The sequence below is a fragment of the Anopheles arabiensis genome, chromosome 3 (genome assembly GCF_016920715.1).
Source record: "Anopheles arabiensis isolate DONGOLA chromosome 3, AaraD3, whole genome shotgun sequence".
Lineage (NCBI taxonomy): Eukaryota > Metazoa > Arthropoda > Insecta > Diptera > Culicidae > Anopheles > Anopheles arabiensis.
The window spans coordinates 26,869,180-26,894,637 of record NC_053518.1 but is presented as its reverse complement, the minus strand read 5'-3'; positions in this window follow the sequence as shown (position 1 = coordinate 26,894,637).

The window sequence follows — 25,458 nt, the reverse complement described above, 5'->3', positions numbered from 1 at the left end:
TGGATGGAGCGAGTAAATGGAAAACATGCCTGCTTTCCACAGCGATGGGGATGTGTGTCGTGTGTGTGTGTGAAGAGATTTGCTACCCAAGCTATCGAGGGTGCACATCAACAAATGTGGCGCTGGAAAATCAGAACACTGCAGAAAAGACCCCGTAGGTGATGCTGGAGCTGCTTAAAAATCACGGTGACGTGCTGAAGAAAACATTACTCCCGTCCCTACGATGGCCCCCTCTTTGGTGGGGGGGGGGGTTCGCTTGGGTTCTAAAAGAATTTATTACTCACGTGATAGCAACAAAGCTCCTCCGTGTGCTTGGAGTGGGGTGGCTTTTGCCGCAAAGCTGCCTGCGCGACGGTGGAACCCTGACGGTCGCCTTCGTGGGCGGCCGGTTCACCAGCACAACTAAGCGACATCCGCATCCGATTTCTCTGGGGGGAAGCCCGAACATTCGCTCACCGGGGCTTGAAGTGGTTTCTTGACGGTCTAGCGAACCTGAGTTGACTTGCGGTTGCTGCGGCACACGGTTTTGCGATGCCGTGTTACCGTGCTGGGTAAGGAAACTCGGTTTTGTCCACAACAATCTATCCCGGAGCTCCAAAGGAGGCGGTACGGCCAGTAAAGGAAACACTGGTGGTGTTAAATTTTGTCTCAACTTTGCCGAAACGATGCAAAAGGCGCGCTGTAAATGGTTGTAAATTTGTTCCAGCCACTACCGTGGCTGTGTGTTTACTACTACCCTTCGTTACTACCTTTCCTGTTGGTTGTTGGGAAGGTAGGAACGGCACTAAAATATCATCTCAGGACATTCCCAATGGGAATGTAATATTATGGGCATGGATTTGGGATGGAGGGCGAACAGTGTGGCAGGCACGAAATATGGTTCCCCTCCCCACCCCTCAATATGCAGGTTGTAAATGTGGTCAAAGAATTAGATGCGAATGTCTAGCGAGGGAATGGCGATGTTGATAGTAAGGCGTCACACAATAGATTTTACGCTTAAAAAAAAAAGGTTCCTTTCTACAAAGAAGCACGGTGGTCGTTTTCCCATTGGTCTCTCTAGGGAGATTCTGTGCTAAGGGCAGTCAACTTTGCTGAGGGTACATGGATTTTTATGACTGTTTTTACGTAGCGTTACATAAGTTTAACAGCAAAACAGTGGAAAGGTTGGGTTTCGAAACATGGTTTAATGTTTGGCAGTGGGTTTCTTTAAAGCATTGTTATGAAAAATAGTGCAATTGAGCTATTTGTTGACTATGTCACACAACATCTTTAATGCTCATAACATAAACTATACCAATTTTAAATATTTCTATAACATTGCTTTATTTAGTTTTTTTGTTATATAACTATAAAGTTACAACAATTTCTTTATTAAAACATGTCTAGAAATTCTGCTCTTATCATTGCTCACAAAGGAAAGTCAGTCTTTCACTTTCACTAAAATATTTGAGAAAAAGGGCTCCAAATTTGAGCTCTAGCTGATTTTCTTTCAGAAGTTCCATTTTTTTAGAATATCCTATCGTTTCCATATACATCGATAAACTCTTTATATAATCCCTTTTGAATAGGGACAAATTAAACACAATCACATCACCATTGTTCATTTATTTAACCCAACAAAACATGAACACTAGATAACGTTGCATCCAGCATTGGGAAGGTTTTCCACTTGCCTTTAGCACACCGTTCAGTGCACCGCCGAAACCATTCCAGAATCGTAAAATCGAATGCAAATTAATAAAATATTGCAGAACGTTCCCGCATTGTTTGCTGGCCACAGATAGGTTGTGTCTCTTTGCCCGGAGCACTCCACACCGGAGAGTGTTTGCATTGCTGGGCAGAGTGGAAAGACCCGATGTGTCCCAATCTGTAACCAACACGTGGCAAAGAATAATAATGTTACCCATCGTAAGGCGCACCATTTCGACTCAGTACACCGGTGAGGCTTACAGCTGAAATCTGAGCAGTGTACTAGAAGAGGGAATTTCAATTCTGTCCAGCTCGATGGGTTTTGTGAAGTACAAATTTGCATGTACTTAAGTGTGGTTTGCTTAGGTGCCTCGCTTCAGCTTGCACCTTCAGCTTCCTGGTTGAGAAGAAATCGTATGCACCGCGTGTATTTGAGCCCCGTGTATGGTCCGGTTTGTAAGTGGAATACAAACGCGCCAAACAGCCGGCAGCCGTCGGTGGACGGTGACTATGCCGACTCGATTGCAGGGTAGAAATATTCACTTTGCCAGCTGTCCCCAACGAGCCCAAGCTCGAGCTGATTACAGCCGTTTCAGCGGGGAGAACTTTTAACAGAAGATGTTCTCTGCCCTCATTCTTCCTCCGGGCACTCCGGGACTAAAAGGGGGAGAACATTGTATGCAGTACTTTGCATAGATTTAGATACACCTTTTATCCCCGGGCCCTGAGAGAGAGAGAAGGTGCGCAGGTGTGAGCGGGTGTGTGATCATCAATGCTGCAGCTAGGTGAAAGTGGCATTCCTTTTCCTACCGAAAAATATCGACACTACACGGTAGATCTCAGTCGGCGTCGTAATCTTTGCAACCGTGCACCCAATTCATTCCCAAACCTCGCTGCCCTCTTCCCTCTACAGTGTGTCTGAGTACGCGGGCAGAAAGCTATCACAATAGCGTATCGAAATTTATTCCAAACCACTCATGTATATAAAGTGGCTCAATTTTCCATTTCCCAGCCGGCGTTGACTGGCAGAGCGGCGAACGAGCGGTGAAAAAGAGAGGGCGAGTAAACAATGGCGGGTAAAAACCGGCACACCATATGGTACTACTCGAGGAAGCAGGCAGCTTAGCTCGCTAGCCAACCGGCAAAGCTCCACTTTCGCCTGGTCAAGTGCAACAGATCGGTGGGGAGAATCGGTTTGCTTGGGAATTGGTTTGTTGGTTGTGTTATTGAAAAAGTTTGCTTTTTTATTCTGTGTACTTTACCGTCACTCTCACGCTCCTATGGTATCGGGTTTCCCGTGTAAGCTGTTCGAGTCAGGGTTTTGCGATTGTATTGTTCACCGTTGAGCGTGTAGCGTGTCTCTATAGATAATAGTTCAACAATGTTTGCAGCATTTTTTTTTAATAAAACACATACAGATTTCTGTTGAAAACTAATACTGTGTGCTGCCCTCATCGAAACAAAAAACAATAATATATGTTATACAGAATAGTAAATTAGAGGTATAAGTATTTTAGTATTAGTTACATGACTTGACAACATTTAGTTTACAGTCACTAGTTCAAGAAAAATGATGTTATTTCACCAGTCTCTTATGAATTGTTATTATAATATGAAATGGTGCAAAAGTTTTAACACAACTGTTCAAAGGACTACTAAGAAATAAGAATTATTAGACTGAAAATGTTTAATTATTATTTTTTGAGGTATTCATTGTTTTTTACTTTATTATTTCTTTCAAATTTCGGAATTAAACAAAACAATACCCGTGTCTTCGGGAATTCATGCCATATCTTAGGAAACCCAAAATAATGTTAGACAACATACAAATGAACAGATTTTAAGTTTTTTTTTAAATTATATATTCAAGTTTGTTATTAAAATAAAAGGCATAGCTTGCCTGATCTTTTGAAACGCCTTTACGTAAAAGAAAATTTTGAATATACGTTTAAATAATGCAGCAATTTTGAGAAAAGAACTTTCTTGGATCCCTGTGAAAATTTACTAAAACTTGACGTATAATGTTTGAAACCTGTATTATTCGATATAAATCATTAATTATAACAGACAAGATTATGTAAGAAAATAACTTAATAACATGCCCGTCATGGGTTCATGCGCCGAATGGATCGTGTTGCCATACGTAGGACTGACTATCATGCTATGGGGGGATATCAATAAGTCACTGAAAGCCAAGCCCACAAGTGGTACAGACTAGAGATGGGTAAACTTGGCAAAAATCCGAAGTCGACTCCGATCCGACTCCGATAAATTCGGAATCAACTCCGGAAGGTAGGTCCACGCTGCAATATCCGGAGTCGTTCGGAATCGTTCGAAAAGGCCCGGAGTCGTCCGGAGTCTTCCGGAATCGCCCGGAGTCGGAGTCGTCCGGAGACGCTCGAAGTCGGAGTCGTCCGGAGTCGTCTGGAGTCGGTCGGAGTCGTTCAGAGTCGTCGGAGTCGTCCGGAGTCGTCCGGGGTTGCCCGGAGTCGGAGTCGTCCGAAGTCGTTCGGAGTCGTTCGGAGTCGTCAGAGTCGTTCGTTCGGAGTCGGAGTCGTTCAGAGTCGTTCGGAGTCGTTCATAGTCGTTCGACTCCAGATGACTTCGGACGACTCCGACTCCGGCGACTCCGAACAACTCTGAACGACTCCGGACGGTTTCGAACGACTCCGACTCCGGGTAGATCTAGCGATTCCATTTTGCCGGAGTCGGAATCGAACTAACAATAGTCGGAGTCGGATCGGAGTCGTGAGTGGGCTCCATATAGCACATCACTAGTACAAACAGGCCTCGACCGACAACGGTTGTTAAGTAAAAGGAGAAAATTTTGCAAAATCTAGTCTGAATCTTAAAAATAATCATTTTAATTGATCTAGGTTGATGAATAACAAATAACATTGAAGCCTAGGCAAAAAACTGATTTTTATCACAATTTCCTATTCTTATGTGAAACAAAAACCCTCAATTATCAGGCAGATCGACGCTAATACAGTGCCTAAATGTCGATATCTTTCTCGTGAAACAGTATCCTTTAACCAAAAGAAAAGCCATCCTCCGTCAGGTGGTCATGCAGCCAGTGATATCTCAATTCTTCCTGAGCGGTCACCTCACAGCTTGGGTTGCAAGAAACCTCCAAAACTAGTAATAAATTGCCCGTACCAAAGTTGAATAAGCTGTATCAAGCCGTAAGCAAATGGTTGCTTCCTGCCCCGGCACGCCAACGGTAAAAGATGTAGAATAACTTAGTCCTTGATGTAGTTTTTCGGATTTAGAGGCTACAGAGAGTGAGAAAATTTCAAAAATCCGCAGCAGCACAGGGTACAGGTAGATTGATAAAGTTGCAAACTTTACCTTTCAACGCCTCGAGGTGATTTCAGGAGTTCAAGTTTTCCTCTAAATCGCCACTGTAGTTTTGCAGTGTGACATTGCAATCCTAGAAGTGTGCTTGATTTTTTCTAGTGTAGCTTTATCGGGAAAAGATTGTCCAGTTTGGTGTGTTGTTTCGAAAGGTTTGTTTAGTTTCTGTCCTTACCGAACTAAGACTAAAGTAGAAAAGGTGTTTCAGGAATTTAACTTTCAACTGAAGTTAATACTTGCATATAGATTTATTTTGGTGTGAACTATTGTTCTATTTTTTGTGTTTGGTGAGCTACTTTGAATTGTTTTCTGTCAGTGACGAGGCAAAAAGTCAACCTCAAGTACAATAAGTTTTTGTAGGATAAGTCGCCTTTGTAGGATAAGTCGCCTTATAAAGTATAAAATTAAACCAAATTGCAGCTCCTGATAGAGAAACTTCCGTAAACTGACCTGCAGCTGAATTGGACTGTGCGTTTAATTAGAAGCGAAAGTTGGTCAGATAAAATAAACTATCCAGGGGTGAATGCCGGGTGCTTCAGGGTGAAGTGCGGATAGCCAGGGATAGATGAAGCGCTGCCTTTTTTTTTCATTTTAGCTCCAGCATGTGGTTTTGAATATTTATGATGCGATGCCACTGGACTACTTCAATCGTTCGGTTCGAGTTGATTTAATTTATGCGAATATGTTAAAAAGAATGCTCGCTTTAGAGGATTTATATTCACGTTGTTTGCAGTGCAGTTGGAGCAGAAAGCAAAAAAGATATCCAACATGAACTCGCTGCTGAGAGTTCGTTGGAAAAACGAAAACCCCCTGTTGATAAGACACTTTAAAAAAAAAAAAGATTACTGGTGTGCATACTTGAAATTGTATTTAAGCAGCTGCGGGCGAATCACCTGAATAATAAATAATGTATTGCACTATTGTCGCATCGTGATGAGTTCTAGCAAAACAACAACAAAAGCAAATCCATTGTGCACCAAAACGCACTTTATTCTGATTTTCATTCACAAGAAAATCATCATTTTAGCGAGAGTGAATTGCAGTCCCGAATCTCATCAACGACGAAAGTGTCAACCACTGCTTGGTGCTTGGCGCTTGAACGACCTTTCTTTCATCGTGCCTTTCGTCACCGTCATTTGTTTCGCCGAGTTGGGGAGGGGAGGCGGGTCTGGAAGTGTCAAACTCCCACCAGACAAGTTGACAATTCGTCCCCCACCTCCCTATTCAACACTATCGGGTTCAGCGGGAGCAATCAACGGTACGATTGTTTCCATTTGCCATTTTCACTTGGGAAGGGCTGGACGGTGTAGGAAGCTGTCGCGTCACACGGCATCGTTGAATACTTGTCGGCCATCGAAAACTCGGCCGAAACCGTCCTGAAGCCGCCGTCAACCCCGAACGTCAGCAACTTTCGATGCGCATCAGAAGCCCACTTGAACCGGGCAAGCTCCTGAGATCTCGTACATTCCTTCCCGGTACTTTCATCCCTAGCCCGTGGAAAGGGTTTGCCTTGGAAGCAATGTAGTCTGTGCGGGTGGAAGTTGTTCTGGCTGCCTTCTGTGAAGTCAAAAAACCGGCCGGCCGGTCAATGGGAAATGTTGCTGTCGAAAGGAAAGCGAAGCGTACCTGCTGCCCGGCCTGTCGTACCGGGCTCATTTGCATGCGTCTTGTAGTACCTTGCTTTGTGTGTGTATGTGCGCTGTTTCTAGAAATAATCTTGTGCCATCTCATCAGCTTAAGAGAGCTCTTCTTTTTTTTTTTGCTTCGTTTGGTGTACGCTTTGTGTTGCGAAATGATGAACTATCCCAATGTGTTTTTAGGATGAAACACACTTATTTTTGCTAGAGAAACATTCACCTCAGTATGGTGCAATTTTTGTTAGAAATTTAAGTAGTAGAAACGAAACATCAATCAGATAATTTTGAAAATAGTCTTAAACTTTCTAATCTATACCACAAGGAGGCTGAAGTTTTACTAGATATTCTCTCTGATTGTTATAAAAAGAAGAAACATATTATATTTTCACATTTCGCTTCTACATGTTAAGCATTCTCCGGCAGATGATCAACAATTTTCACCCTAGAAAAGTTAAAATACGGTTCAGTTTAAACCTGCTAGTTGAATGAATTTTATCTCGGCCTAATCTTCTTTGCGTGAAAATATGTTGCTGAAAATATATGTTCGAAAAAAGAAAACAGGTGTACGGGAAGTTGGCCCATTCAAAGGTGCGAGGCGATAAATTGTTTCACTAATCTCCGAGTGGGATTTGCTACGCCGTGTTAAGAAATATATATATCGGTCGGCCTAGGTCGGCTGGTGGGTTTGGTGAGCATGGTGAAGGTAAAGGTTATGATTGGTTGCTGGCAGGATTTAGCTAGACCACCATCCGTTACACCTTGCGAGCTTCGGGAACGGTGGCGCTTTACTGTCTGCTAAATCAGGCCCGTATCTTGACAGCGGAAAAAGGTGAAAATCAATTATCCTAGATTAAGCTACGAATATATTGCCGTTGTTTACAATAATTTACGTAATCAAATAAACCGTGCAGATAGTTTGTGAAATAAAAGCGTACGGGTAATGCAATGGACGGATGTTGTGATTAATCTTTGATTTTCAAAGTTGATAATTATGCAATATTGTTGCTGCCAATCCCACCCCCCGGAACACCTCCGCTTCCCCGTTAAACATCATTAAAATCTGACCGACCTGCTTGTATAATTCAAACACCGAGCTCATGAAAATGAAACTCGCTTTCTCCCAGCAGCCCGTCTCATAATAATTATAACATCACGAAACAGTACGCCAGGAATTTGCAATATTCGCATCGGTGGTACCAACACCCGATCATTGGCCGCGTTGCATACCTGCCCGAAAGCTAATGAATTCCGGCCCGAGCTTGGTTGGCACGCATGCATACGTAATGCAAGCGCCTCGGCCAGCCAAAGCGAAATTAACCCCGAAGCAGTCGGGCTCGAGTGCGGTGGCCAACGGCGTCCCTTTCCCCTCTTCCCTTCCCACCGCAAGTCATCGTGAACGTCGCACAAAATTTGCATGATTCATTCCACGCACCTGTTTACCGTTTAACACATGATTAACTCGCACCATTTCGGTGGCCTCTGGCTTGCCAGCTAGCGTTGCGCGTGTGGATGAATATAATTGAGCAGAAGCCCGGGCTGTGGTAAGGCAAGTAGTTAAAGATTAGCATCTATTAGGCAAGCTCGAAGGTTAATTTGGAGTTTGCTATTTGGCTGGCACATGGGGCAAGGAATGCCTTCCGCAATGAAGGGAATGTTGCCAGACGGACGGTGCACGGTTGTTTACCAAGATGCGGACAATAAGACCTTTCTATTGATTCGTTGAAATATTAACATGTTGTTCAAAATCCCTGAATTGGTTGGGCGTTTCTGGTGGTAACAATCGGCTGATACGTTACCCAAAGAACACTCTGCTTAGGTGATTGAATCGATGCGGTGTAACTTAATCGCAATAATCACTTTTTATTGTTCGAGCTGTTGAGCTACATTAATCATAGTCACTTTACCCATTGTTCCCGGGCGCCGGAATCGTTTGCTGGAATCGCTCGTAATCGGTACCACGTGCGCGCTCCGATGTACGCCAACCCATCAGCAAATGGAACCGCTTTCTAGGAAAAAATCTGTATTAAAGATAGGCGCCTGAGTTAGTTTGATTTCGTAAAGCATTTCGCCACATTCACCATTCCGGTGTACCGCCTGTTGTCGGTGTGTCTATTTTCGTTCGTTCGATAGCAGAATGGTTAGTGGTGGTGCGGTTTTGGGGGCTTCTCGTACTATCGATGTGTTTGTGTCGTTTGCGTCTGCATGACGTTGCACATCACATGTGAGAGTGAAACTAATTACCGAAGGGCAGCACGCAGACAAATACTTTCTTCCGAGGTGAAGGATTTGAGTTGTTTGGTGGTTTTTGAAGAGGATCTACTGAGAATGATGAATAAGCTTACTATGCTTTTCACATTATCTTGGATAGTTGATATACTCTTAGTTGCCATGAATGATATACCACGAAATCAACGTGGTCTATTCGGTACAGATTACATATTAATTATTAAATGCTGTTTTTTGTGTAACTGCTATTAATAACAACAAATCCCCGAGCTGCAATTCATTTCTGAAAGTTAAATTATTAACAATCGATGTACATTGTTGCTTGTCGTGTGCTTATTTAATGTGAAAAAAGTGGAAAAAAACATTTATAACAGAGAAAATGAAGTACAAGGAATGGTTCACGTGCATCAATTGTAGTTAATTTAAACCCTCTTCTTGCCTTGCGGAGGTTGCGGAGAACAGGCGTAACATGGGACGTGACAAAATTATTTCCGCCCAGTCCCAGTCGCCCGTGGGGATGCTGTTTTTCGTGGCATTTTTTCGCTTCCCTACACGGTCCTCAGATTGATGTGAATTAATTTTTCATCCAACGAAACATAACAGCGAACAAGCAAGGGGAGAAACAATTGGATGGTTTGCAAATTCGTTGCGATGCATCATTCCTTGGAAGCGGAGCGTTTTGGGCAGCGAGCAGCTGGTTGAAACCGCACACAATTGCGCACTGTTCCACGCGAACCGTGGGTTCGTGCATCAAAAGAATCGGTTCATTGGTTTCGTACTTCGTTTTTTTGTTTTATTTTTCACGCACATTTCCACTCGCCACCCATTCATCGGTGTGAGTTTGTGTGTTTGTGCGTACTTTTTTACACGTAGAAGCGTACACGATTGATCGGGCTGCGTGCGGTGTTGGTGCTTCCTTTTGATTTGGATCGTGTTTTATTATAGATTGATTAAAATGCAATAAATCTTTAATTGAGTTGAGTGTTTTAATTAAAATCTGAAATTGAATTTTCATCACGCTTGTGGTACGACGCCGACTGAGGCACTCGGAAATGTACGGTGCAGCTGCACACCGAATGGAGATTGAGCTTGCAGTGGCGATTGATGAGTATCGATGATGCCTCTGGTTCGTTAATGAGGCTAGAGCAGAAGATGAAGGAACGCTGAACCCGAGCACACCAATCCGCACCATGCGTTGGGAGTTGCACGTTGACCATGCAACTTGGGCTGTGTATTGGTGCGAGTTCTTCCCGGATTCGTTGAATTTGTTCGCAATTATGTTGAAATTTGTGTTTTTGTTTCTCTGCTCTGCTTGATGGAGGTGCCTGGTACTTTTGACGAATTGAATGGAAAATTATAATAATGACTGAAATTATGAATGAAACTGAACTTCAAATTTCCATCGAAAATGGTTGAGGGTTTCGTTTCGCTCACGTTGTAATAATTGTGAAAAAATATTAAAAAAATTCATCTGTATGCCACGACTACAACCCACTTCAATGTTTATGCAAGCAATTTAACTTCATGTGAAATACTCATCACCGAGGTAATCAATAAACTCAGCTCATTCACATCGTATATATGCATGTTGTACAAATATTTTCCACATAATTAAATTTGCCCACTCCGAGAGAAGATGTGCTAATGATTCTCCTCACTTGTGTGACAAGGATTGATTATCTTTATCTTTGTTTATCTTTCTTATCTGCACATCACGTTGGACAAGCATAGGCACAACAAATTGACTTTCGATTATCCTTTTGCAAAGTCTTTTTGTAGCCCTTCTTGGGAGCAAAGGCTTTCGCGTTCGTCCATCTTATTAGTTATCGTGTGAGGATATAGAACAAAGAATTTGAGGATGTCGTGGGCATCAGATATAACATCCTAACTACCACGAAGTAATCACATGAGTGCATGAGACAGTGTTTTGTAATGATTTATGAATTCATCGTAGATACGATTTTTTCCTCATTGGGATCGGTGAGATGGGTTAAAAAAAACAACAACACTATTTTCAAATGAAAAGCACGAGACATTCGTTTTGCTCTATGAAATGTCTTCACTAAGTGTTTAAAGATTATTACGACAGAATTCTGGAATGCATTGAAAATTGATTTATCTCAAAAAGTTCAACACAATAACCACAATTTACTAAAAAAGACAGTCAAACAAAAAAATATTATCAACTAGTTTGTGCGATTTCTTAAGGCAATCATTACCTTGATTTTACCTTACTATTTAATTCCCGTTTGTCATGTTTTTTTTTTTGGAATCACTTTTATCCCTTTGATATTTCGGCATTGAAACGAAGTGTAATAAATTTCCTCAACTGAAGTGTCAATTGGTGGTACATGACTGATTGTCTGAGCACGCGCCACATATTAATCAAACCATGCGTCATACAACCGATCATTGCCGGTATTTGCCGGAACGCTTACTGAGCTGCTTTAATGGTTGCCGCCCCTATTACAAGAGAGCCGAGAGTTCTCCGGTGACAGTAAAGTCAAGCCAAACCGGGGAGAAAGAGAGAATGCGGCAGTGTTTCAAATAAATTTCGGCTTAATTGGCAATAAAACGTCCATTAATTACACAAGCGAATGCTTTTCGTGTCAGGTACTTGGTGATGTCGTTTGGCAAATGCGGTCAGTATTTCAGTTGGTTTACGTACTTGAATAGCCACAATCTCTTAAAATAGTTTGTATAGGCAAAAATTGATCTAGAAAGAACTAAAGTTCAAACTTGCTAAATGTGTGAAATTGGTATATATTTTTTCAAAAAAATGTTTCAAACGAGTGAAAAAAATGCAACAGAAAACAGTTGTTTGTTTCTGTGATTCGATGACAAACTTCTTGGGAAGATGTTTTCGATCCATTTATGCGCCCGTAAACAGACTAGAACAAGCTTTGGATGAACTTTCAACGGAAGTTCGACAAAACCACAAACGGCGTGATAAAAATAGACACATCAACTCCTCTACACACGGCCGAAGGTCGAACTGAATCATTCCGACACTGATTTTATAAACAAGTCTCGGAAAGAAAAGTGCTAAGATGTGTGCAAAGCGTGGCAAATTGCTATCCATAGTATGCACGTTTGGGGATTGGAACATGTTTGAGAACATCTTCGGCAAAAGCGGAAACACAGAAAGCCTCCACCTGCCCTGATTGACGTGGTTGCAAAATGAGAGGGAAAAACTTTTAATTGCCCTCCATTTGGGTGAGGTTTCTCCGGCAGAATTCAGCAACCTCAACACAACCTGGGGCAAAAGTTAGCCCTGCTGATGAAGCAAAGAAAGGAAGTGTTAGAATCTTAGCATAAATCGATTTCATCCAGCGGCGGCCGTAGAAAATGGAAAAGGCTAATTCTTGAGGTGCGTTTCAACTGTGATTTTTTTTTGTTTGGTTTCGTCATGGCAGTCGTTTTTGCCCCACAGAATATCAATTCCTACAGCCAATCGTTTCCTGGTCAAAGGTTAAGGTGCAAGTGGTTTCGCCAAATACTTTGCAGGAGTGTTTCAGCTTGAACAAATTTGCTAATTAAGATAAAGCTTGCCTTCCGGTGGATTGCGCTGTCGAGTGGGACTTGGAAGGCAGGAGCGACACGTTGCGCCGAATTTCTGATCGAACCACCGACCACTTGTAGAAGTTTGACGCAGTTTGTTGAAGAGTTGCAAAATGGAATTGGGTTTCAAATTTTGCATTAAATAGTTTTCACCCGGTAATCATAGTTTTACACACTAGTATTGGGTTAAAAGTTTGCGAACAACGTTCGTTCGTGTTTATGTTCGATCGTGAAGTTAACTTTGATCGATGAAGCAAACGCATAATTAATAGGTCACAGTTGAAGATTTCCCAAAAACTGCTGCTGCATGCTCTATTAAACGTTAAAATGTCTGTATTTTGGCCACTTTGGAGTTCGTTCGGGCGTGACATCACGATGAAAGACTTTAGACTTGAAGGGGTTTGAAGTGTAGTTGTCATTCATTTGAAGATTATCTATACTGAAAGTGAAAGTAACGATGATTTAGATTTAAATATTTTCGATATGGTTTTTTGAAAAATGAAATTACTTTTATTCATTATTATTGAATAAATGTTTCAATCTTGTTTGAGTTCACAGATAAATCATTTTAAAAATAAAGTATTAATAAAAAACCGATTCGAGCGATCTGAACCTATGAAAAACATCAAAGAAGATTTTATTTACTATTAACTAGCAAAACATTAAATACTTTTCATTTACATCACCGAAAAGACGCTCCATTGTTCGTCTCTGCAAATCATTTTCTGGTGGTGCCGACGGAAAAATTTCTCTAAAATCTGTTGCTCTTGACATTGCGTGACAATGATAAAACTTGCCGCGTTGCTGAACAGCCCCATTCCTATCCACTTCTTAAATGATATTAATTACTCTCACAAGAGCATCGCTTAGGATAGCCTTCGTCCCGAAGAATCCGTTCATTCGCTTAACGCTTAACAACTATGCCTGCGTCGTACAGTACAAACACTTTACTGGGAATTGCCGCACGAACACGCCTTCAAAAGAGTTGCTGTTAATTCAATAAATCGTATTACTTCAGCACCCAGCTGGAAGGACCAGGATGCTCTGCGATCGATTAAAACGAGCTAAACGAAGCTTTCGAGAACCATTCACGTTTCATCTGAAAGATAATCACGCATTCCAGCTCGATTGGTGGAAACGATTTTCCACCCGACTGCCCAGTAGCCTCTCCAGGAGCTAGGTTTGCGCTTTCAATCGCATGGCTTCCCGGTCGGTTGATTGCACTGAATCGAACGCATGCTCTTGATTCAACTTCAGCAGCACAGAAGCACAAAAACTGACAAACGGACAACACTCAGAGCTCCAGTAACGATCCCGGGAGTATGATTACCATTAAAATGAGAACCATGCGATTAGGCATCAGATTCACTGTGAAACCTGTGGCTGACCTCTTTGGGGCGCAGTTGTACCGACACCGAGCATCAACAGATTACGTAACCGAGCCGAGGAGCAATAGTGATTTGCAATATTCGGTTGCTAATCAAGCACCTTTCGGTAAGCACTGGAAGTGATTGTAGCCAGTGTTGTGTTAGAAGGTGAGGAATGTAATATCGGTTTTCACCTGCAGCGGCTGCACCAAGTGTTTATTACCTAATGTGTGGAAAAATGTTTCCCTGCTCCTCTGGCGTTGAGGGAAATCCATAAATCGGTCAGTTCGGTTTCGTTTGTCTTGCTACAATAGCGGAAGTGGGTAAAAGTGGCTTTAGATTGATATGTTAGTGGTTCGTTGAGCTTCTGCCGCTTGCCAGCTGTTGCTGTTGGTTAAAATCTATTTAAAGAACTCTAAGCTTTGCTTTGATCAGCATTCCTGAAATGTAAGATTGCATCAGAACGGATATTGTGCTTGCTATGGGTTAATCTGAAAATCCTTGGAATGAGAAGGACTTTTAGTATTGGAATTTTTGATAACACCCATGAGTAAGGGTGAGAGATGAATCCCTTGATTTCTATTGATTTTGCTCAGTCCTATGATATAAAACATGGTGATAGATTGAATTACTTCTTGCATATAATTCCCTATTTTATTTTAATTCAATTTATTAGCCACACATCCTCCACGTCCTTATTAACGTACTAATTTTTACTACTCCTTTCTAAGTATTTAAAAAATAGTAAAAATTACAAAGAGTACAAATAAAAAACAATAAACAAAAATAAATATGATAAATAATTTGGTAATTTACCTCTTAAATTTTTATTGAAATAGAGATAAATCTTTACGATTAAACCACAGTTTACATTTACATTTTGATGACAGTTTTAACGTTTATCTAATTAACGTTCATGTTAAGGCTCATTGTTGCTCAAACATATCTGTTTTATTTTTCACAACGTGTGTTTTGTGGAACGATTTTTGTTCTGATAAAAAAGGGTTTCACTCCTCTCAGCTTCCAAAGCGAGATACCAGTTTATTTCCATGTTACATTTTTCACAGCTCTTAACTCACTTTAGACTATGGGGAAAACATGCTAAATAACAGCACAAACAGTAAACAGTAGCTAGTGAAATTGTTGTACACGCAAGATAGAGTATGTGTGTGTGTGTACCTTCATCACTCGTACGTACGAGCCCGCGCACACGCTCGGCAAAGTGTCAATAAACTCAACATTTCTATTAAAAACCTAAATATACCTGTGCACCTTCAACCTCAGCAGGCCCGAACAGCACAGCAGCTAGGAAGTGTTTCCCATCCCGAAACGGACCCATGTTATCCGCGTGCCTACAGCCGCGTGCATGAAAAGGGTTGTCATTAAATCAACACTTAACACAAAAAAAGAAAACATTGCCAAAGTGCCTTAGCGCGCGGGTGCCGCTGCTCGAGCGAGAACGGCAAATAAGCAACTCGTCAAAATAAGTAGAAACTCGGAACACAGCCTCGCACGGTTTAGGAAGATTCAGGGAAAAGCAAACGTGCTGCTGCTGTTGCTGGAACGACCCATGCCGCTGCTCGAGGCAAGATCGCGAACGCGCGCTAAGAACGCGCTACCCCATGATGAAAGGCAGCAGAGAAGTGTTCGCTCTGAGCAAACGAAGCACTTTGTTTGGTTTGTTTGGTGCGAACACCTTCATCTACCAAGGGGTGAAGGGGTCACCTGTCCGATCCTCCGGGCGCTGGTGGTTCGTTAGGTGGTGGTTCTGGCTGTACACACAAGCATGCCAGCGTGTTGTACGTTTCATCGAAATCTGCACCGAAAGACACCGTCCCGAAGGAATCAAAAGGCGTGTTGATGGGATGGGTAGATGAGAAAGAGAGAGAGCGAGACAGAAAGAGGTAGATAGAGAGAGACGGTTGCAGGTCAGCCCACCGGTACACAGCGTAACTTCTGCAATCAACCAAATTAAATTGTACAAACTTCGCCCGTACGGGCAAGGGGTTGTGTTCATTGAACCCTTTACCTTTACCCACTTTTTCGGGTGTATGGATCGGACGGTGCGCTTAGACGGAACCGTGTAAGCATGGGCCATGTGGGACACGCTCATGCTCGACCACGGATGACGTTTGCGCCAGGGGAGGAGGTTGGCTTTGATAGCAATTCTTACAACGCGTCCCACAGCGTGTACAGGACAATGGAGAGATGGGAGTTACATCGGGTGAATTACAATGTCACTGCAACATCGTGTGACAAGTTGTTGAGTGGCCCCGGCAAGAGTGGCCCCGCCGGGTTGCTGCAAGTGGACAATGCCACTGATTACGCTCACAATAGTGCCAGCGGTGTGTACGGTGACACTCGAGCTAATGTTTGTTTTCCTCGGTGGAAAGGAAGCTGTTGCGATAATTGGAGAAGATGGTGGGTTTCACGCGGATTGATTCTCTAGATGAAATGTTTAAATGTTGGTGCTGCTGCTTACACTTGAAGATAAATTTATCAGTCTTTAGAATGGCAAGATTTGTTTGCCTTTATCGTAATTGGTCAACACAGAACGTCAAAATGGTTAATGAAGTAGGTTGTTTCTTACTCATTAGTTGGTATTTTATTGATCAAAGAAGCAAAACAGAGCAATTCGATTATGTCGCCACTGAAGCGTAAGCCTTAATATAGTCATACTACCGCCCGTTTCTTCTACAAGCCGTGAATAAAAACCGTCCGAGAATAGGCATTCAAATTCAATCAAGTACATCTTGCAGCATCGAGCGTGTCAGACACGCGAAACGACCTAGCAGACAGGCGTCGATCCGCTCGGCTGGCGGCCGCGCAGGCAAGGGCCTAATTTTTCATCCTCTCGGCCCAGTTTCAACTCATCATCAACTCACTGACCACAGCACTTCCACAGCAACGGTACGATTTGGTTCATTGCGTGGAAGATAGAGAATAGAGCGAAAAAAAACATGTCTGTGACACCTAATAAAAGGGAAACTGGGTGAGTTGGAGAGAGAGCAAGAGACAGCCAGACCGAGAATGAAGTGCACTGGAATGGAAGCATTAATGAGTCCATCAATCACCTTGTCGAAAGTGAAAGTTATTGATGGGCACATGGTAACGCGTTGGTTCGTGGCGGACCGTGTCGCGTGCGTTCGCTTGCTGAGGGAGTGATTTTTCTACTTGAGAGTCGGGTTTTGTATTTTAACATTAATATTAGTTTGGTTGTGTGGTTGGTATGAGTATTGCTGTGAAATGTTGTTTGATGTTTTCATCTATGTATCCTGAAGCTCTTAAAAAGGCTTCATCTAGAAACAAATATGATGAATAATTGGAACAAGAAGAACAAATGATTTGGTAGTCTCCGGAACTTAACTTGAACATATAATTACCATAAGGAGTGGTGGATTGCTAGAATATGGGCTAACCAAGAGTCTAAATTTAATACCAAAAAGGTTGGAATTTATGAAGGAATCTCCTGACAGGTGCAGAAGCACAACAAATGTACATGATCGGCTTAAGATTACCTAGAGAAGATCATGCCAACAGAAATATGAATAGCTGTTAGTTGAATCGTAGTAAGGGTATCGAAATACACACAATTCAATAGATTAATATTGCAAATGCAAATGCATCAAATGCAAATTTTGCCGATGGATTTAATAACGCCCATGCCTGCCTGTCCGCACGATAACCAAACTCAAGCATAGCTCGCCATCACTGATTGAAAACACAATTTCCAATTAATGCCCTGCAACGGTGCGCATGGTATTTAGCTATGTTTTTAAAAATAAATCAATTTTTACTTCAGAGAATTTGCTAACGCCTCTCCATTCCTCACAAGCTGTTGGCAAGTTTGCACAGGCGTTGAAATGAAACTAATTTTCAGTCACATCTACCATCCTACCAGCTTCTGCGCGTACACTCGGAAACCGCCGCCACTATCAACAACAACCAACTTCCCAGCCCCAAACCGTGTACCCAATGCCTAAGCGCATTTCAATAAATGCCTAATGAAGTGAAACAATCTCGTAAATCACCGTATTTTTACTGACTAAAAACTGCTCAACCGTGCTTTGCCACTCACCACCGGAGCTCGGAGGTGGTGGAGTACGCTTGTTCAAATTGAATGTGCGAGCAGCGCAACCGATTGAAGCATTGAGGGAAGAAAAGGAAAAGAAAAAAAAAAACAATTCCAGCTTGATGGTCGCACGCTCCAGCACAGCGAATGCACAATAGTTGCGCACAAACGAGGGAACCGACCGGTGGATGGTGGTACAAACTAGGAATTGTTTACTTGCAGGTGTTACATCGATGTTAGCACTGTGACGCTTCACCAACTTAGAAAAACCGGCAAAGGCGTGGCGCGGTGGTGTTTGTTTTACTTTCTTTTTGGCACACTTACCATCCGGTCTTTAAAAAACCCGGTCCTTTCTCTAAAGTCTTTGCTGGAGGAAATGCCGTCGCCGTTGGTCGGAAACGTTCCGAGATCGCTCCGAGTTTGCCGCACAGATGTTGTGCTCCGGCTGGGACCAAGCGACGACCACTTCAAGCAGCTTAATGGAGGTGCTATAATTGATTATTGATTTTGGTGAAGAACTGTGCGAAGGCTGCCGATTCAAAGCTTTCCCTTTTTCTTTTTCGCAGCGCTTGCAAATAATCAACCCTAGAAACAATTTCTGCCCACGGTTAGCTTAGCTTCGATTTGCTATGTAGAGGGTTTTTTTTTATTTCTGAGTCTGTGAGTGTGCATCGATAGCGGACACCATTTTGTATTATTTTTTCTTCCCCTGTTTCGGACTATCCAAAGTGGGTTTTTCTTGTTCGAGTCGGACCAATTCCTAGAAGGCATCACGACTTTGCTTATTTCTTGTCCGCCAACGCCAATGCCAGGGATAGCTAGCGGTAGAACCGGTTTGGGCGGTGGGCTTTTATCAGCAGAACAACACTTCCCCCCAAAAGGGACCAAACGGTGGAACGGCATCGGCGGTGGTAAAGGATGCAAACTTTCGCACGGGTGTCATTTCGCAACTTAATAACTACTGTTTGGAAGTGAGTTTCGGGCTTTGGCGAAGTTGTTATCGCAACTGTTGTCGTGGGACGAGTTTCGCGCCAGAATGTAAGCATTAGGAGCTTCTTAAACCCTCCACGGGAAGGCGCGCGGTGCGTTCGTTCGATGCTGGTTTATGAACGTTGGCAATACTTTTAAGGATTGTCCTTCCGCTTAAGCTCAGTGAAGGGACGTGTATTGGTGATCTTTTTTTTTTTAGCTATGCACAAGAAAGAAACACAAAACCCGCTCGGATTGACTTTGTTTGGAGCTTTATGGATGCTGCTAATAAACGGACTCTGGTAGCGACCAAAGCTTATCAGGATGTTTGGTGGTTGGTTTATGGGGCTTTTGGAGGAAGATTCATTTTATGCGGGTAATTGTGATGTTGTTCTGCGTTGCTCTTTGGTGCAATATAAGCTCTCTATCTTTCCATTGCCATTGAAATTGTACTATTTTTGCTTACCTTTTGCCTAATTCTTTGTTCCAGTGTCTAGGATCTAGGACAACTCTCAATGTGGAACACATCGGCAAACAATAACAATGACCGCCGACCGATTCCGGTGAAAAATCTTACCACCGACAGGCAATCGAATGGAATAAATTACATCACTTACCATTTTACGGTTTCCCCGCCATCCGCTTTCCCCATTCTGTGCAGGCCGGGACTCCATGCGCAGTCTTCAATCATTCGGGATTACTCCGAAGTTCCGACGACTCAGCTTGACAGCTACCGCTCATTCTATCGCTGCGTATCGATCGCATTAGTCGATTTGCAGCGGAGTAGAAGATTGTGTGCAGAAAATCGATCCCTTGCCAAATGCAAATGCTTCCCTGTGTTCCAGGGGGTATGTTTTTTGGTTCTCTGCCGCCCTTTACCTACCCCGCAACCTGGAAGCACAGTGCTCGCAATCTACCGTAATTTATCCGTAACGTTGTCTTTCTAACCGTGCCTTTCTTCCCGGCCAGGCAGCGGAAGCGCATCTCAATTCTTGCCTCGTCCGACCATATCTTCCCCGCAGGGGAAAACCGAGCCGAGGCTCAATACGACAATTTATGTCACCGTTGGATTAAAGCGTACTTTTTCTTACTTTTCCATTGAGGCTAGCAGAGCGTCGGCACGTAAGCGCGCACAATCGCACTGGATGTCACCCCTGCGGTGCTTGAATTAAACGCTGTAATAAGATAAATCTACCAAATCCCATTGTAGGCTCAGGCGTGGCAAGCGGGAAGCGCGAGTGAGTCGCCGAGCGCCCACTAATGGTTTGTGGCCACGGTTTATGATTTCACAATCCACGGTGGGACAGAGCGGATGGCACCTGCCTGGTGTGTGTGTTTTTTGTTCTCTGTCTACCATTTTGTAGCATGAAATGTCCCCGGCGGGAGGGTGCGCGTAGCTGACTGTGAAGTGAATTAAAATGGTATCTCAAAAACTTCAAAAAGAAGTTCATGATTTTAGCTTCACGGTAAGGCGCACGGGTGGCTGCTGTAAGAATCAGTGAGCAGTGGGGCAAAAAATGGGACAGAAAATAAAATTTTATTTCAAAAGAAAGTGTTTGACTCTGGAGCCCCAAAAAGTTTCCAACACGGGCTTGGCAAAGGATGGTACGTGTCTGTTGTTGCTTGGTATACGAGCGTGGGCCTTTGTTCGCTGCGGGTTGCGGCTTCTTTTGTTCACATTTTCTGTTCAAAAGTTGTGTTTCGAGTATCGAGAGGAAACTTGGTTTCTCCCATTACGATGCAATCGAGTTCAATGGAAGGCTTCGCAAATTTACTGCCAGCTTCTAGCAGTAGACAAGTGTCGATGATTTCACATTACTGGTATTGTTACTTTATTTGGGAAAAGATAGGAAACTGAGCTCTCGAAACAATTTGCTGAAATGAAAAGCCCAGTTAATGGTCTTATTTTCGCATATTCATTTCATTGATGTATTGGTTTTAAATCCATAAATTCCATTCTTATCATTAGGACTCAAGTTAAGTGCAGGTGCTTTAAATATAAATATTAAGATCTGTTTGTTAGATTATGTCAGATATGATCATTTTTATGCAAATTACTATTACTCTTGAACTATTATCAAAAGCGCTTTTTACATCTACTTCTTGCAGATACAAATGAGAAATTCACATAAAATTTTGTGCTATCCCTCTTCAAGATGATAAAGAGACACTCTACAGTTCGTCCATTTGTCTATTAAAGGCCGAAGGCCAACGTATAACTTTGAATTATAGATTTGAATAAATAAAAACAGGTACCCGAGTTGTTCAAATCGCCACACAACCTTAAAAATTCATATGTAAAGCGTGCATGAAACAATACACAAAAAAACAAACAAAAACTTTCTCCAAACTCACATCTAACCCCATAATAATGCTGCACCGCAGAACAACATCCCGCCATACAGACGTATCTGTTCGGGGAAGGTAAATTGTGCTCAACCGAACGGTCGCCCCTTTTCGAAAACGATTTGCCGTACGGGATCCATATCGCATCGATGAGCGATAAATAGGAATCAATGGTCCCGATACTTTGGGGGGTTACATAACCTTTCTCCCCAATAATTCCCACTCCTCCGCCCTCTGGAAGGCACTCTTTAACGAGGTGCAGCAGGCGAATAAACAAAAACCCTCGTCCCTGCTCCCGACAGCAAAAGAAAGCAAAAATTAGATTACAAATTCAAATACAACTCTCCCGGAAGCACGCTCGACGGGGTTTGCCGCCGACCCGTCTGTCCCTCGCAACCGGCACAGGAAAACAGGAAAGACAAACTTTTCCCCAGATCTCCAGGAAGGGGAGAAGGGGACCAAGGGGACTACACCTTTTGCTCATGACTTTTCCCTGACGAGCAAGTGAAAGGGAGAAAGAGAGAGAGATAGGCATGAGGTAGTGAATGGGGTGCGGTAAAACGGTCGATAGCTAGATAAACAACAAAACTGAAAAGCCATTCACAGGACCTATTATGAATTCTACATGAGGTTATACACAATTTCATATTTCTTTTACGGCACCATACATTGCAATAACCTGTCGGTTTCAACAATGCTTACAAAAATGAAAACGAGAGATAGCCCCGGCATACGACTGGCAAGCCCCAATCCCCTAGACCACTAACCCGACCTCGACGTTGGTGGTTTCCAAGCGATGGGAATGGTTTTGTAGTTTCGTTCTGCCGTTTATCTTCTTCCTTCGCAAGCAAGCGAAGCGAAGTTTTTGGCCGCTCTGCATCCCTTTCTGTTGCCCGGGTCAAATAGTGGCCCACGAGTATCTTCCGCTCAAGATTACTGGGGATGTGCTGGAATGATGATGCCTTGCCAAAGGGTGAGGTAGTTAAGTTTCGGAAGGCAAGGGCTGGGATGGGAGTAACTTTTCAGCCCCGGAAACAGAGAGTGAAAGCTACGTCGGGCAAGTAGCTGAAGACGCTACCCCTCTGCACTGAAGAGCTCGTTGCAAAGCGAACCATAACCCACCGGAGCGTGCAAAGAGTTGAAAAAAGGAACTCACGAGTGTGTGTATGTGTTTTTGGAGAAAGTTTGTAAAATGATGCAACTTTTCTTGTTCTGGGTGCGGTTTTCTTTCGGTTGGCTTAGAATCATTTCTTTTCCATTCCTTTCGCCCATCCCCCCAAAACTTTCTTTCTCTGGAATTTGTCTGGATAGGGATTTCCATTCGGGGGACCTAGGCACTGGACTGGGCGGAGGAAAGTTTTACCTCCTGCTAGTGATATGTGAACTTTTTTTTCACATTCACTTTGGGAAGAAAACAAGAGAGCAGGGAACAAACGCTGGATGTCAGGATCATCCTTTGAACCTTCTCTACTGGGAACTACTGACTGGAACTCCACAGTATAGCCGGGTAGCATCAGCGCTCGTTTAGCAGCTTCTCAGAGCTCGTTGAAAGTACGCCCGTACGCTGGTGGATGCTGTTTCAAGGTTTTTACGAACGCAGATCCACCACTGGCCCTTACCCCGAAGCCACGACAGGCGCACTGCTTGTTGAGCGTTTTCCCGCGCACCGTAGATGGGGTGTAATGTGGTGTTTCGGTACTAATTTCTGCCCAGCTCAGAATGGCATTAAAATTTAGATATGAGATCTTCTATTGGAAACCTCCCCCGTGTTGGGTAGCGCCCGCCGGAGTGCTGGAGGGAAGCTGGGAAGGTATTTGTGTTGAAGTTTTGAGAGGCAATTAGAATGTAAACATAGGCGCAAACTTTGGCTTACCGCAAAACGGAAATCATGCTCTCGGGGTGGGAGTTCTTTCTATGCCTTCCTCGAGCTGCGTGCTGTTGCTTCTTGGCGGCAATACGGGATGATGGGGGTAATGGAACACCGTCTTCTGCTGCTGCAACACAAACTTTGTAAACTAGCTTACGTCAATACATGATCGGGTCATGGAGGGGAGATACATCGCAAAAGGATGTACTTTCGGTCCTGTACGGGCGAATGTGTGATAACTTGGTTTGATGGTTTGTATTTTATGAACTCGGTGTATGATACAATGTGCTCTTGGTGCTTGGTGCTTGTTATTGTGCCTGAATACGATAAGCCAGTTGAGCCGCTGTTGGAAGAAAGTCACTGACGTCTTACAGTGTATTATTTTATTGAAGGTAATTTGGAGTCACTGACTCTGTTGGTAGATGATTAAGGCTTACAAAGGTGGTTGTTACTTCTTGGAACATCATTGTTACATTTAATGAAGGTGTTTTTGTAATATTTTTGCCATTGTTTGGTCACTTTCACTACAATATTGTTTGGTTTTTTGCTACTGAAACATTTAGCAGCTGTATACAAGTTTGCATTTTATTGCGAGGAGTAAATTTTGAAGACTACTTCAGTGATTTTTTGTGTTCATTTTATGTTTCAAAACTGAAGCTTAGTTGTTTTGCGAACAAAGATAAATAATTCGTAAGAACAAAAACGTGAAGATGTATTGAGTTGCATAAACCTTAGGGCGATTGCGTACAGGACAGTTTATGAGAATAAAAAAAATATTTAAATAATTCAATGCTATCTTTTAGTTAATGAAAATAAATATGATTTTTTCTATAAATATGTCTATCCAGAATATTTTGAAATATGTTACATGTAAATTTCAATTTCAAGAAATAACAATTTTGATTGGTTTAGATTATGTGATTTTTGAAAAAAAAAAACCCGAATTCCAAAAGCACGATAAAGCCCCAAAGATAAATTTGATAAAAAACACTTGTTTGGATGCATTTATTTCTGTTAGGCAGAACAAAAGCACCGGTAATCTCTTCAATCACTGGCACATCCGGCCCGATAGCAGGATCAACAAAGTAAAATTCCTAGAACAATTATCTCCACCCGCTTGTACGGAACGACCGCCCGCTCGCCGGATGCGCTTCACCCAAACCTTTACTGCTCCGTATGTTCCCCGTCCGATGTTGATCGCGTTCGATTGTAATTTTGTGCTGGCCCTTCCCGCGGAGCCAGAACAGCACGGCACGGAAAAACACATTAACAAAATCGCTTCTGATTTGATTAACTCCGAAAATACGGGCACATTACAATGAAAAACATTTCAATTATCGTTCGTATTTTGGGCACACCTTCTGCCAGCCATTTCTAGCCGGTGTGTCGGGCTGGTGTGTTTTTCTCTTCTCTCACTTTCGTTTGTTGCTGTTGTCGGTGGAATGACTGGCGGTGGGCGAAAAAAGAGCAACGAAACGCCAGCAAAAGTCCATCAGTTTTCATTCAGCGTAAAATAGTTGCAGGCCATTTGGAGCGACGAACCAACCGACGATATGGTTGGCGGTTGAAACTCGAGCCGATCCGAGCGCCGGCAGGGATGGGAGTGATCGAATATCGAACGAACCGGTCTGGCCCCGTATTTAGTTAATTTTCAGAAAAGCTTTTCACGTCAATGTGTGCGCCAGTTTTATGCGTTCGGATCAGCCCACGTGGGATGAATTGGGTTGGAACAATTTTATGCTTAATTTAAGCGGGATGCCCTTTTTTTCAACCAAAAGCTTATACACGCAAAAGCTATGAATACCGGTAAGCTATTTTTTTTTTTGGTTTTCCATCGACCGGTAGCGTTCACCACTTTTGCATTGGTGAGGGGTGAATTCCGCTCGTTTCAATGCTATTTGTATTTGCTAGCAATTGTTCAAACCTCAACAAACTAACAATACGCTTGGATGGTTTGGGATGGGCAGTGCAGGCTAAAGGGCGATGCTGCAACAATTGATGGGATGTATTGATTGAAAGGTACTGTAAAAACCTGGGGATCTGTTATCTGTGCTGAGAATATTTCAATATTTACCGGCACAGGCCATATTTCAAACCCGGAAGCAGGTTTAATATTTACTCGAGCTAACAGTAGGTCATATCTTTTATTGGTTATTACAATATTAGCTCAATGTGGTTGAATGTGGTGGTTAGTAATGCTTGCCATTGTTTAAACAAAGTAAAAAAGAAAAATGTATGCTTTTTGTTTCTGCAAATTAATATTTTGATCTTTGAATTTAAAGCTGTTTATTTATTCACTTGATTTCATACAATTTATCGGTATATTTGCTTCAACATTTGTACATTTATAATCTTTTCTCCTAGTTG